A 14,347-nucleotide genomic window follows, 5' to 3' on the forward strand; every position below is an offset into this window, starting at 1 on the left:
ATTTGGGAATGAGCCGCTCGCAGATACAGACACAGTTAATGCTACAGAAATCAGCATAACTTTTGCAGAAGGCCGTTGCACCACGGCCGCATGGAGCAGGGGCAGGAGCGAAAGAGCAGATTCGTCTAATAGAATAGTAAATATAGCAACGGGAGGCTCGGTGTCAAGGAGACAAAAAAGAAGAAGCGTGGAGGGAAATGAGACGAGCGCAATGGACAGGGTACAAAGAAAAAGTGAAAGGTGAAAATTAAAACCATGACAGGACAAAGACATGAATGTTTTTTGAAAGAATAATGAGGAAAAAAAAGAAGGTTGGAGGCTTCGTGATGCAGCTTTTGACCAAATTAGACTTTATTTATTCCAGCGCCCTGTCCCTGTTGAGGTCGCTCACTCAATCTATACATCGCTCTCTCGTCAGTCCCTTTATAGAGACAGCCACGGAGTCAAGCAGGTTAACTACCTTACTGAAATGTGTTCTTGCCCAGCCAATCAATTATGACCCCGTGCAGCAGCGGGCAAAGGTGATGCCAGCTTGAGGGAAGTGCGCAGGGCGGGGAATCGAGACATCTTGACCCGAGATAATGGCGGTGTAATGGATATGTTCCGAAAAGCGCCGGAGATCACAGCTCGATGGCGTCTCGCCTTTTGTTGCCTCCTCTGTCTTACCCAACTGGCTCATTAACCCCAAATACTCACACTGTCCTTCTCACTTTGGCCGGACCTCGCCAGCCTCTGTCTCTCTCTCTTCCTGCCCCTCTCTGGCTACTCCCGTCTTTCATTTATGGACTTGTAGCAGAAACCTCTTGGGGGAAGTCACCGCTTTGTAAACAGGCTCACGTTGTGGCTGTGATTAAAGAATACCTCTGTTCAGCTTTGCCAGGGAAGAAAGTTCTTTCTCAACTGTTGGCTGTTATCAGGCCCAGATTTTCTCGTGTCCTTGGAATACTGATTCATCCACGGATCAGAAGTTAATGCTGCGCCAGGCACACTAAGGGCCTGCTCAGACCTTGCATTAAGATCCGATCTTGGCAATCTGTGACCAGCTTTAGGTATGTTCAGACCTGGCATTAAACATGAGTCTACAAAAGCATATCCAGATCTGATCTGTAGTTGTGCGCTCTGTATTTTAACAGCGGCTGTTTCTAATGGATCTCTACCGCTGCTCCAGAACCGAGAACAGCGCTGTGTTATGTGTGTACCTCACAACCCCTGCACAAAACTCAGATTATAACGCCAACCCTGGAAGTTTCCACGTGTGGCGTAATCTCTGCTAATAAATGTAATTAAAGACATCGGTGATTGAGGAAACTTAACCACACACGGCCTCTCTTACCTCATGGTCACATCAATAATTCACACAGAATCACACTCGTGCTCATATTAAATACTTTTTAGTTAGTACACAGCTACAAGGCAGAATATTTTAAAAGGAGCTTTTTTCCATTTCAGGCGATCGTTTACAAGAGAGGTTGAGTGTTTATTTCTGAATGAACGCATATGGGAAAAACCGCGCAGACGCATATCGCTGTGTTTAAGTGTTTAATGCGACTCATTGCGTTCGCGCTACCAAAGGAACACATGCGGACACATGCGACCCAGACCACCTCCAAATGTGGTCAGAGATTGGACCTCTCAAATGTTCACACCTGTCTTTTCCGTGATCGAATCTTAATGCAAGGTCTGAACAGGCCCTAAAACAAACATGCCTCAACCCACTCAGCAAGAGATCTTCTGTGCAGTGTTTCCTCGCTGCTTGTTTTATAAGACACTGAAACTAACGGTTATACTGAGAATATTCGATGTGGTTCAAATTTAAAAAGGACAAAAAAAAAAAAAAAGAGCTCCACACTCCCTCACGGAGCACAGCTCTGTCAGGATCTCTGTGTTGCTTTTAATGACAGGCATCCAAGTGAAATGAGGGGAGTGGGTAGAGGAGATGGAGAGGGATAATGATAATAATGAAAGATGAAGTCAGATGATGGAATCAGGCGAACGTGGCTGATGGAGAGTGTCTTTCAGTTTACCGAGAAAGCATGTCATTAGACCCAACATAGAAAATCCGTCAGTTCCCGATGAAGAGCTGAAGGCGCCATCTGTGTACGTCGGTGTGTGTTTACCCGTCTCGGCTAGGTGGAGTGTGCTGTGCAGGGGTCGGAGGGTGTTTTAATTACACAGCCTCACAGTTTCTAAGGCCACCTCAATTAACACCTTTGGCGTTTGAATCTGCAGGAAACCTCTCATTTGTGGCTGTGATATTCCTTTCCAGTGCATGTGAGAAATCACTGTATGTGCACAGTACGCCATAGCTGCCACGGATAGATAGATACTCTTTTTTTTTTGTTACTTATCACGTTGGAAATTCGGTAGCACTGCTCATCTTTTATGTGATGGTTCTTAGATATGCGGTCGGGTTATAAACTAGTTTACAATTAACAATTAACTGCAATTTGTAGTCCTGTAACAATTAATCCTTATGTCTATCTAGATTCCGTAGATCCTCCAGCTCCATCATCAGGTAAAAGAAATTTGGACTCTTATTAAATCCAAGTGGCAACCTTAAGGGCTAAAAGTAATGAAAGGAACATGAAAGCTCCAATAACTGCTGATAAGTCCTTATATTTGGGGCGTGGCTGTGGAAGCATCTGCCACCCTCCTCAGGTCCGCTTATGCAGCCCCCATTAAATTAGCTGGGAGATACAGTCGGTGGTGTCAGGCTCTGCCAAGATGAGTGCCAAAGCCGTTCTTCTGGAAACATTAGATTCAGATAAGATTGAATCTAGAGTTTTATACAGGTGGGGAGTTGTGGTTAGAGAATCAGGTTCGTATTTCCCCCATGTGTTTGTGCCTTGAGCAAGCACCCAACTTCCAATTTGCTCCCTGGGTGCTTAGTAGAGCCTTAGTAGGCCTGTTGTGTACACACTACTGCATGAACAAATGGGTGGGTCAAATTCAGAAAAATAATTTGTTAGATTTGGTATAGAATGGTTGTCTGGAGGGTCACGGGGGGGCTCTAGCCTATCCCAGCTGTCATTTGGGACTCAGTCTATCGCAGGGCTAGCACAGAAAGACAGACAACCATTCACACTAACACCTCTGCTCAATTTAGAATCACCGATTAACCTAACCAGCATGTCTTTGGACGGTGGGAGGAAGCCGGAGTACCCGGAGAGAACCCACGCAGACACAGGGAGAACATGTAAACTCCATACAGAAAGGATGGATTTGAACCCAGGAACCTTCTTGCTGTGAGGCATCAGTGCTAACCACCACGCCACTGTACACATGTTCAAGTACAAGGCAACGAAATGCAGTTAGCATCTAACCAGTAGTGCAGAAGAAGTAAGTGTAGAATATGCACATACGCACAGATACACAAATTAAATTAGAACTGACCGTGTTCCAGTGTACACAGTGTCTATTGCAGCAGGATATGTACAGTATAGAGCTTGGTTTAACAAAATTATGGCAATTACAGGAAGGTATACACAAACGTGACCGTCGCCACTGAGATCTCAATCATCTTTGTGTACGGTAAATGATTAAATCACAACGTGCAAAGGAAGATTTGCTAGTAACTACTGCTATAGTTTTGCAGGATTTGCATAAATTATTTCGCTCAGGTGAATCATTCTGTGCAGACTACATTTACCTCTGGCTGTGATGCAATTAGAGGAAACCTACAGATGTTGTCACATGCCAAACACACATGTGTATATGCCGGTATCAAAGTAGGAAATCAAGAATCTGAGGTGAACGGAAACTGTGATAACAAGGTAGCGCAATATCTGGAAGGTTTTTGCACAAGGTTATCATCATTTAATGTTGCCAAGACAATACTGAGACAATGGCATGCTATTGATGCCAGTTTGTTATGATTTATATAGTAGTTACAAAGTCGGTTTTATCATTTCACGAAGGTGCTGAGAATCGTGTGAGTTTAACAACCTGATAAAATTAAATTGTTTTCACTTAGAGGTGTCATTTTCATCTAATAGCTTATCGCAGAAAGAAAGTCTTTTTTTTTTTTTTCTGGGTGCAGATCAAAACAAGGAACCTCCCAAAGAGGGCAATTTTGGTGTTTAATTAGCACAAAAAGAGCTTTCAGTGTAAGCCCACTTTAAGCTGTATCAATACCCTCCTTCTCCAATCACTCGGTATAATAGCCGGCAACTGATAACCCAAACTCTATTCTGAAAGTAATTTGCCAGACTAGCGGCGATGCACCTGTCCCCAGCACCGCTTCTCTCCCCGAAGTCATCTCTCTTAATGACTTGTGCCTATTGTAATTGGTTCTGGCTGGTTTCATTTACAGTTTTGATCAGCCAATCAGATTAGCGGGGTATGATGTGATAGTGTTTGCCGAAGCCCCGAGGAGCCTGATGAGTGATGGGACAGAATGAAGTGGGTTATCTGAAGGGAGTTTTAACAAGGTCTGGGACTTGCACAGTGGCAAGCCAGAGAGAGAGAGAGAGAGAGGGACCTGGAAAATATACAACAGATAGAATATCCTTCACCTTTTCAGTGTGAAAAGACAGAGTGGAGCACGCTGTCTTTAAACATTTAAATCCAGTCCAAAGTATGTATTACACACTTTTATGACGCAAGAGAGTAACTTATCTTGGACTATTGACTTTTGACTTTTCCAACTGAAAGAAGAAAAGAAAATACACCGATCAGGCATAACATTATGACCACCTTCCATATATTGTGTAGGTCTCTCTTGTACCTACAAAAACAGTTGGGAGTCATCAGAGAATGGTCATGGGCCTTCTGAGGGTGTCCTGTGGTGTCTGGCAACGGAATGTTGTTTGTTGGCCTTTGGATCCTATGGATTGAGGGGAGGGTCCTCTGTGGATCATCCCACAGTTACTTGATCACTTTGGGATCTAGTGAATTTGGAGGCCAGGTCAACACCTTGTGCTGTTCTTCATGTTTTTTGTTTTTTGTTGCTACTAAAGCATTTTTGTGTGTGTGCCTGTGTCAGGCTGCATCCTGCTGGAGTGTCATTGCTACGGGGTGGGGGTGCCTGGTCTGGTCTAGGTTGGTGCTACATGTCTAAGTAACATCCACACGAATGAATGCCAGGTCCAAAAGTTTCCCGGCAGAACACTGAATTGTCACAAGATGGTCAATGTTATTTACTTTTCCTGTCAGTGATCATAATGGTGTGGTTGATCAGTGTAGGAAGTAAGCAGTATGTGAATGTAAGATAACATGCAATGTAATAACAGCTGGGTGAACAAAGGGTGTGAAGAGACACACTTGAGCACTAGCGCAAAGCAACTGGTGGTTCAGTATCTTGCTCAGCGACACTTCAGCATGTTCCGGGGATTGAACCGCTCGCCCTCCGGTTCTTGGCCAACCTAACCTACATGGCTCTGGGACCGTGTAAGTGCATTTTCCACCCGATAGCATATAGACATCAACATAATGTTGCCGTACTACGGCTGGATGTGTTTGAATGGATTCCTGTTATATCTTGAACATGGCTGGACTCGGAAATCAGCCGCAGCAGGAGGAGAAGAATTCAGCAGCGCGTGTGTGTGTGAATTATAGCTCAGCTCAGGTGGTAATAAAGAGTTAGATTTTTTCCCTGTTTTGCTGTAAGACACCGCAAAGTGATGCGGAAAAGATTTAACAAGATTTAGGTGGAATTTCTCGGCACAGTAGACACTTCATATAATCATATAATTTTCAATATCTGCCTAGCCCCGCTCCTCATCTCCTCCCTTTCTCATTTCAGATTTTACCTTCATTTATCTTTCCTCATTCCCCTCTATTACCTTTCTGTAGTCCACCTGTGAATTAGTCCTCCTGACTGTTTAGCTCCAGCGTGATATATTGTGACATTTTCCAATGAGTCATTCCTCACACGGCAGCCCCGCTCCTGGCTTCCTCCGGTCCCCGTTTGTTGTTATTTCATTTCCTTCATCATCTACTTTTATGTGGCTCAGGAAAATAATAATCGTAATAACAATGCTGAATATTTTTAGCCAAGGGCATCATGCACTGCTTGTTTGTACCTAAGCCATCCTGGCATGTAATGGTTATTCTAATGAGAAAAAAAGAAACGCAGCCAGATAAGAATACTCTTGTTTCAGCTCTGTCCTTGACAAACGAGTGGAAACATTTTTATCCTGTGAACTCGCTGGTGGCCGGTTTACTTGCCAGACTTGTTTCACAGTAAGACGAACTCATCAACCGGGTGGCTTTGCCAAAAAAATGAAAATGGAACTGGCTGTACTTTCCTCCCCTTGCCGATTTGTTGCGCTCCCGTCCTCGCCTCCTGAAACTACACCGCTACAACACATTTCCCCCTCCAAGAGGTCAGACCGAGCCCAAACGGATCATGGATTTTATACTCGACACACCATGCAGGGGCAGAAATTGGTACATTTCAAACTGCTGCCGGTCACAACCCCGTCTCTCGTTCCTCGTCTACGACGGCGGGGTGAAAAAGTCAGACAACAGGACAAAAAAAAAAAAAAAAGCGATAACAACAAAATGTGACAGTCAGACACAAAGAGAGTATTAGCCTAAAGCCAAAGTGTTGGAAGCAAAGGAGTGTTTGGGGCGGGTTGATGGAGAGATAGGAAGGGATAAAGCGAGGGAAGGGGGAGAGAGAACGCTGAGTTTGTTGCCTGTAGCTGTGGTTTAGCCCCGAGTGCCCCAGGAGTCAATCAGTCTGCTCGCTCCTCTCATCTCTGGGCAGGCGGAGAATAACCCGCCTGTCTAACTGCCAGCCGGGGGCAGGTGGAGGTGTCAGGAGCAGTGGTGGACGGTGGAGATGGAGCAAGAGAGCAAGGCCTAAAGGAAGAGTTTCAGTTCAGATTTTCTTTAATCGTTCCTGCATCCAACCTACAAGCGTACTGTTGTTCTGCAAAAAACAGAGCTGCTCTAACCTGAGTCAGCTGATAGAAACTCTGACTGAAAGATTGTGCAACAGAATATTAAATTAAATAATTGGGAAACAAGGTGTTGACCTGGCCTCCAAATTCACTAGATCCCAAACTGATCAAGTATCTGTGGGATGATCCACAGAGGCCCCTCCCTTCAACCCATAGGACCCAAAGACCCCCACTAACAACATTCTGTTGCCAGGACACCCTCAGAAGGCCCATGTCCATTCTCTGATGAGTCACAACTGTTTTGGAGTCACAAGGGAGACCTACACAATATTAGTAAGGTGGCCATAATGTTATGCCCGATCGGTGTATGCTCCATATGTCTTGTGGCATCTGTGACGTGCAGGGTTTACTGACTCTGACTTTAAACCATGTGCATTATTATTAGACCTCTTGAGCAAATACTCTGGTGAGAGTTTCCTCTTTGAAACACCAACAATGTCCAGAAAGAGTCTGGAGGGATGGTGGAGAGCCACCAAAAGTGCTTGGTTTTAGGGAAAGATCAGGATTTGGGATTAAAATAGACCACCTGGAAATGAACTGCAGTGATAAGAGCAGCACAGGATATTTGGATACGCTGTTTAATACTGCTGCAGGTGGGTTAGCGTTGGAGTCAATTTCAAACCTTGTGCGCCAAAGGGCACGTTGTGCATATCTCTTTGACACCTGTGGCTTTGACAAAACGGAAGCGTTTGATGCCCTGGGAGTAAGAGCAGGTTTAAATGGGATTGTGTTTAAAAAGGTTTTTGTATACAGACTGAGAGCCAACAGTTTCTAATACTCTAAAAATATTTCCTTAAATATTCAAATATTGTTTAAAATGATAAGTTGACCCTATAGTCCTCAATTCACTGTAATGATGCAGGTTAGTTTGTCGGAGTAGTCGTGTCACAATCTGGTGGCGAAGCAGACTTTAACAGAACTTTTTTTTTTTTGCAAATGATATCTGTCATCCATTGATTAGATCATTTCACATGCAAGTGCCGCACTGCTGCACGAGTTGTGCGCCTGATCCGGCTCCCAGGCATTGCTCTTTTTAATATTGAGGAGCCACTTTGATGGGGACAATTAAGCCCAATCTCATTCGCTAATTAGTGTAATTCCTGCTCTGAAACCAATTTATTACGATCGATCCCCACTTGTGTGAAGTTAATTTTAGCTTTGCACTGCTAAATGTTGCAGTGAAAATAACAAAGCATTAATTAGGCTTGTCTCATCCGTACGAAAAACCTTCATTATTTGAATAGAGATGTTTCTTGGGGACTTTGTCACTGCAACCCAATTAAACCTTTAACAAAGGAGAGTAGTTTGTAAAAAAAAAAAAAAGTAAAAAAAATAAATCCATTTCCATTTAAATTTGTGACATTTTACCCTATTACCAAGATGCTAAAAGGACTAGACGAGATTTGACAATACTTAAACTTGATTTGCATGCGATAAAGTTATATGATGCTATGTCCTGTGTTGACCACCACTGAGGTGAAAATGAAGAAATACAAGTAAGCATAAAGTCTGACATTCATATAAATGTGTCACTGAGCTATTGTGACCAGTCAATTTCCCTTGTGGACTCTGATTTAACTCTGAGTCTCAGTCTAAGTTTGGGGACCCATTAAGTGTGCAAGTAAGTCAAAATTCTAACATAAATGTCTGTATATAACACATGTTATGTATATTCTAAATATTATACTATCCCAAGTCTCACAGAGCTCAGTCTTGATAATAAAAATTTTGCCAACAGATCTTCTGCCTGGGAAATACTTCCTTCAAGTCTCTGATAACTGGAAAGAAAAAAAAAAAAAAAAAAAAAAAAAAAACGCTATGGAGATAAACAAATCTTCAATCAAGACAGACCCACTTGGGGGCTGAATAATAACACACTCTTAGACATACCGCTCTGCATTTTAAGGGAAACGGTGGCTCGAGTAACGGGTGAAGTACGGACACGGACCTTAAACAGCATGCTACTAGACTGCCATGTTATTTGCAGTGGCTGTTGTTTCATCACCCGCCAACATGGCTATTAAGACAGAAAATGTGCTTTAGGAATGCAGCAGTTCCTGGAAAAAAAAAATAAAATATGCGAGTAAGTCACTCGGAGCACGTTCTTATCTGAGTTAGTGGAAGACGACGCACACGTAGCACTCAGGATTACACACAGCACTTCATTTTAATCATGTTTTACATTGTTATGGCCAATCTGTGTTCCTCTCTGTTATTATTTTTTCAACAAGTGCACACTGACACCAAGACCTCTATTAATAACTTAAGAACTCTCTATGCACAACTCTGAAGAGACTTGCATTAGCCTGCAACAACTAATTTCCTTAATGCGCGGTGTATACCTCTGCGTCAATTTGGCGGCGTAGCTACGGCGTCAGCCCAGACCGTACGCCTGACGTGCACCTCCCCAGAAATGTAAAGGCTCATTTAAAGTACTGCAGGAGGTAGGCGACGTGACCTACGAACGTAGCCCTCGCGGACTGCAAGAGCTGTGATTGGTCCGCTTGGTAGTAGCGTATTTCCGCATCAGTATTTCCAGCTGCTTCTCCATCTCCATAAATTTGGAGATGGAGATGGTGGTTAGAACTCATACCTCACAGGAAGAAGGTTCTGGGTTCGAATCCATCGGCCGACTGGGGCCTTTCTTTGTGGAGTTTGCATGTTCTCCCTGCATGGGTTCTCTTCAGGTACTCTGGCTTCCTCCCACCGTCCAAAGACATGCTGGTTAGGTTCATTGGTGATTCTAAATTGGCCGTAGGTGCGAGTGTAAATGGTTGTCTGTCTCTCTGTGTTACACGGGCGACCTGTCCAGGGCGTACCCCGCCTCCAGCCCCCCCGTGACCCTCCAGAGAACAAGCGGTTGCAATGAATGAATGTTTTAGATTAATAAAGATGGAACACACTGAGGAAAGGTTAACTGAGGAGCTTCGGAGATACAAACATTTGTAGGATTCGTCTTCTCCGAAATTTTGGCGAAAGTTGCAGTCGCCATTGTTGAAAGTGAAGCAGGAAGTAGAAGAAAAAACTTAACCCAACTGGCAAAAAAGACACAGCACCAACTAGCAGTTGGGTAGCATTTTAATAGAGTGAGCCAGACTGACAAGTGCACAAGTATAAATGTCTTGCACCGGCGTAGGCTAGGTGCGCAGGTTACGGCGTCTACATCCAGCGATAGTTTAAATGAACCTTTAGCCTGAAAGAACTCACTTTCATTCCTTCTTTAATATCACATCCTTTACTCTTTCACGTAGAGGTGGGTGTACGCACAATGGCCCGAAGATTGATAATTGCCTTCCTCCTTTGGAAACTTCTAGTATGTTTAATCAGAACTTTTGTGACAGAGTGGTGTGAAGTAGAGGCCAGCAGTCAAGCTCCATTGATGCCGCGGCGAGGCTGATGACGGCATGATGCAACGGCGATAAGGAGGAGTGGGAGAAGAGAGGAGCAGAGAAATAGAGTGATTAGGTGTGGGGAGCATTCATTTAGGAAGACAAACAGCTTCATTTAAGGTTAGCCAAGCACAGAGAGGCCCTCTCCCACTACAAATGGGTGGAAATTTGCATCTTTTCACCGACGGAGAAGCCGAGCCCCATTCTCACTCTCTTGATCTCATGTGTCGAGCGATAATAGATTATCTGGGGTCTCGCCTGACGAGCCGCGGTCTTTGATATGCTTTTGAACACTTTTTTTCTGTCTACTTTTGCTGAAGTAATTCCTCTTCGCTCTTGATCTGCTGCTGATATTTTCACAGCCGTACTTATCTTTCGGTATAGAAGGGCTGTTTGCTGTTTTGTTACATTCCTTGACGGCAAACAAAAAAAAAAAAAGAAAGAAAGAAAGAAAGAAAGAAACTGCACCGAAGATAATAAGGAAATTTCACGATTATTAAACAGCAGAAAATTCCAAACTCGCTGCCGTTACATTTGATTCTATCTCTCACGATCCCCTGGTGGTTTTACAGCTGGGAATGAAATTAAAGTTTGGAGCTTAGCAAGCAGATCATGATGATTATCAGCCGAGCACTCATAGAAGCTGTAGATATAATTTCTCATAAAGAAATCTTAGGCGGAAAATGTTTTAGCTCAGGTGAATATAACGCAGCCTGCCATCCATCATTCGTTTCTCCGGTGTCTCTTGCTCCGACCGGATCTTGATTTGCTGCAGCCAGCCGGTATTTTTAGAGGTGTTAAAGTGTATTTACTCGCTGTTATAAAGACTACCTTTGTGCTGGTGCAGTGAGAGTATCTTAGCTTTGTGACTGACCCAGTGCAGGTGGGATGACGGTGAACGCAGGGCGCGAGAGTAGCCTCTTGTGTCTGTGTGGGTGGGTAGGTAGGTGTCTTTACGGGCGCATACAAAGCTGGATTACGGCCATTATCCTGGAGAATTAGCATCTACGCATGCCTTCAAGGTTTTACTACACTTGACGTACAGTACAGTCATGCATTTTCACAAATTTAGCATTTGGATACTTGCCTCTGATGCCGTGCCAGAAGGATTTAGCAGCCTGGCCAACAATTCATGTTGTTTCTTTTAAGAAGGTTGTGTGTGAGTAAAAAGCCTAAGCATGAAGAAGGATATATTTTCACATATTTTATTTAGCATAGCAAACTTTTCGAGGTAAGCAGTTCCAAAAAAAAAAAAGGATTTGCAGTATGTGGGATGAGTCTAATACAGTGTTTGTTTATGCCCAATAAAACACATAATGCCAAGCTTACATCTGAAACTTGGCCCGCTATTGAAACTCTGCAACAAACTGTCCGAAGATTTACATTCTAAATGCAATTAAACGCAATCCACGTCGTTCGTTGTTTCGTCCAAGTTTGCCAAATCTATTCCCCAAAGCATGCATAAGACACAGATAAGCTAACGTAGCAGTCGAGCTTTGAATCCTTGCAAGCTGCAATGCCGCGCACGGAGCGGCTGTAAGAAGGATGTTACCAAAAGCACAAGAGGAGAATGTGACGAATGGATTAAGCTGTGTGTTTATCAGCTATAGCATAGGCTGCAATCCAGTGTCCAGGTTGCTCGCTATAAAAGTAACCAGTTGTCAGTACCAAGGCCAAATGTGGGATTGAGAAAAAATAAAATAAAATAAAAAATCCTGGTTGACAGTAAGCACGTCTGCTTGTACCCACTGTAACCACCCGTACAAGCTAATCCCGGATAGCAGTTTTAGCTCTCGCTGCTGATTATTGAATAGGAACGATTACACGGTAGAAAGTCCAGCCGTTGGTCCTTGAAAGTATTTAAACTAAGCAGCCGTATAGGTTTATTCTAGAATAAAAATACCTGTCTGTCCGATGCTCCAGTGACTTTTATTCATTTCCATATCTTCCGTGTGGGACATCGGTTGATGGGGACTGTTTGGCTGGGGCAAGCAGTTTTAGCCTAAAGTCTTTTCAGAAACCAAGGGCATATTTTCTGCACAACTTCGAACAGAGTTGCATTAGCCTGCAAAAACAAATTTCCAAAATGCAGGGTGTATACCTCCATGTCAATTTGGTGGTGTAGCTACGGCATCTGCCCAGACCCTACGCGGACTCCAGATGCCGTAGCCTAACGTGCACCTCCCCAGAAGAGTAAAGGCTCATTTAAAGTACTGCGGGAGGTAGGCGGCGTAACCTACACATGTAGCCCTCGCAGAATGCAAGAGCTGTGATTGGTCAGCTTGGTAGTAGCGTATGCTTGTTAGGTTAATTAGTGACTCTAAATTGGCCGTAGGTTTGAGTGTGGTTAGCCCTGCGATAGACTGGCGACCTGTCCAGGGTGGACCCCGCCTCCAGTCCACATTTTCTTGGTTACACATATCACCGAAAAACAGTGTATTCCAACAACCCATGCTTAAAGTTCCCATTAAATGACTAACAAAGAGCTGCAAAAAGGCTAGCTCAGTCTGCTCCGATTGCTCAGCTCCAGTTGATCAGCTCCAGTGGAGTGTTGCTCCTACGAGAGGGATGCAAAATTAATAAATCCACGGCCAAGAGTACAGGAAAGCTTTTGATTAGATGCAATCTTCTTGACCATTTCGTGAAATGTCAAGAAGATTTTATGGGGAATTTTTGGAACTGGTTAGTTATCTACAGTTGGTACTATGTGTTTTGTGCCTCCAAAACAGTGACTCATCAGAGAATGGACATGGGCCTTCTGAGGGTGTCCTGTGGTGTCTGGCAAAAGGATGTTATTAGTGGGGGACCTTTGAGGGGAGGGGCCTCTGTGGATCATCCCACAGATACTTGATCAGTTTGGAATCTAGTGAATTTGGAGGCCAGGTCAAAACCTTGTGCTGTTCTTCATGTTTTTTTTTAGTTGTTCCTAAACCATCAGGGGATGGGGATGGCTGCTGTCATCAAGGAGTGTCATTGCTATGTGGTGGGGGTGCCTGGTCTGGTCCAGGTGGGTGCTACATGTAACATCCACATGAATGAATGCAAGGTCTAAAAGTTTGTGGTAAATGTTCTGCTGGGAAACTTCTTCTCCTGTCAGTGGTCATAGTCATAATGTTGTGAATGATCAGTGTATAATACTGCAGTTGGTACATTTTAATCATAGCTTGTTAAAATTATGATTTATACGCAAGGCTCTGCAACTGCAACAGAATGGCCTCACCAAATTCATACTTCATGTTTGATTAAGGCGTTTGTCTTAAAAAGTTAACTTTCACCAAATCAGCATTTCACGGCGGGAACATTTCCTCCTCAGCCCGCGGAGCTTTCTCTAACAGCACCGTAAAAACCCAGACTGGATTTCATCCCAGCATCCCTTGACATTTATTGCACATATATCAGGACTTGTTTTTTTCCCCCCACTCTGCCCTAAATTGTCTGCAAATATTATTTTTTTTTTTCGCCTAGAAAAGGTTGAGGAGACCTATTTTTCAATTACAGATCTTGTCTTTGGGTGTTAATTGCTGACTGACCTCTGGAGCTGTTATTGGATGCCATGTGGGTTTTTTAATAACCTCTAATCGCAGTGAAACAGAGAGCCATAATAGAGAAGAGCCAAGCTGCTTTTTAACCCAGCTTCCTTCAATAAGGTGCAATCTCATCCAAACACAGAAGTCGGCCGAATGCCAAGTCAAAATGCTCTGTTGCAAAGCACCAGCCACTGTGATTCATGCTCTTCCGACATCAAAATGACACACGGTTTTGTATTGTTTGGGGTAAATCAGGTCAGCTGAGCAGCATGGATTTAATTAAGTTTAGTGACATATTTGTGTTTTTTTTTAAGCATTGTGTCTTGATTTGCTCTTGGAATTCAGCTGAAAGCATTTTAACTTGGCAGAATGAGGAGCACTGAAAGCAGCATTTCCAGTGATCATGGGCACACCATGTTTCACTGCAGGCACATTACATTATTGCTTTCTTCGCATCTGTCCAGGTCATTAAGTGCCACATTCCCCACATGTTGATTAGCATTTAGGCCAACAAGGAGGGCAT

General features: G+C 43.7%; 1 protein-coding gene across 1 annotated transcript in view; it reads left to right on the forward strand.

The window, feature by feature from the left end:
• The window catches only part of cdh13 (cadherin 13, H-cadherin (heart)), a 254,830-nt gene that overhangs the window by 221,757 nt on the left and 18,726 nt on the right, over positions 1-14,347 (forward strand). The gene's annotated exons all lie outside the window — the stretch shown is intronic.

The sequence above is a fragment of the Chelon labrosus genome (genome assembly GCF_963514085.1).
Source record: "Chelon labrosus genome assembly, chromosome: 11".
Taxonomy (NCBI): domain Eukaryota; kingdom Metazoa; phylum Chordata; class Actinopteri; order Mugiliformes; family Mugilidae; genus Chelon; species Chelon labrosus.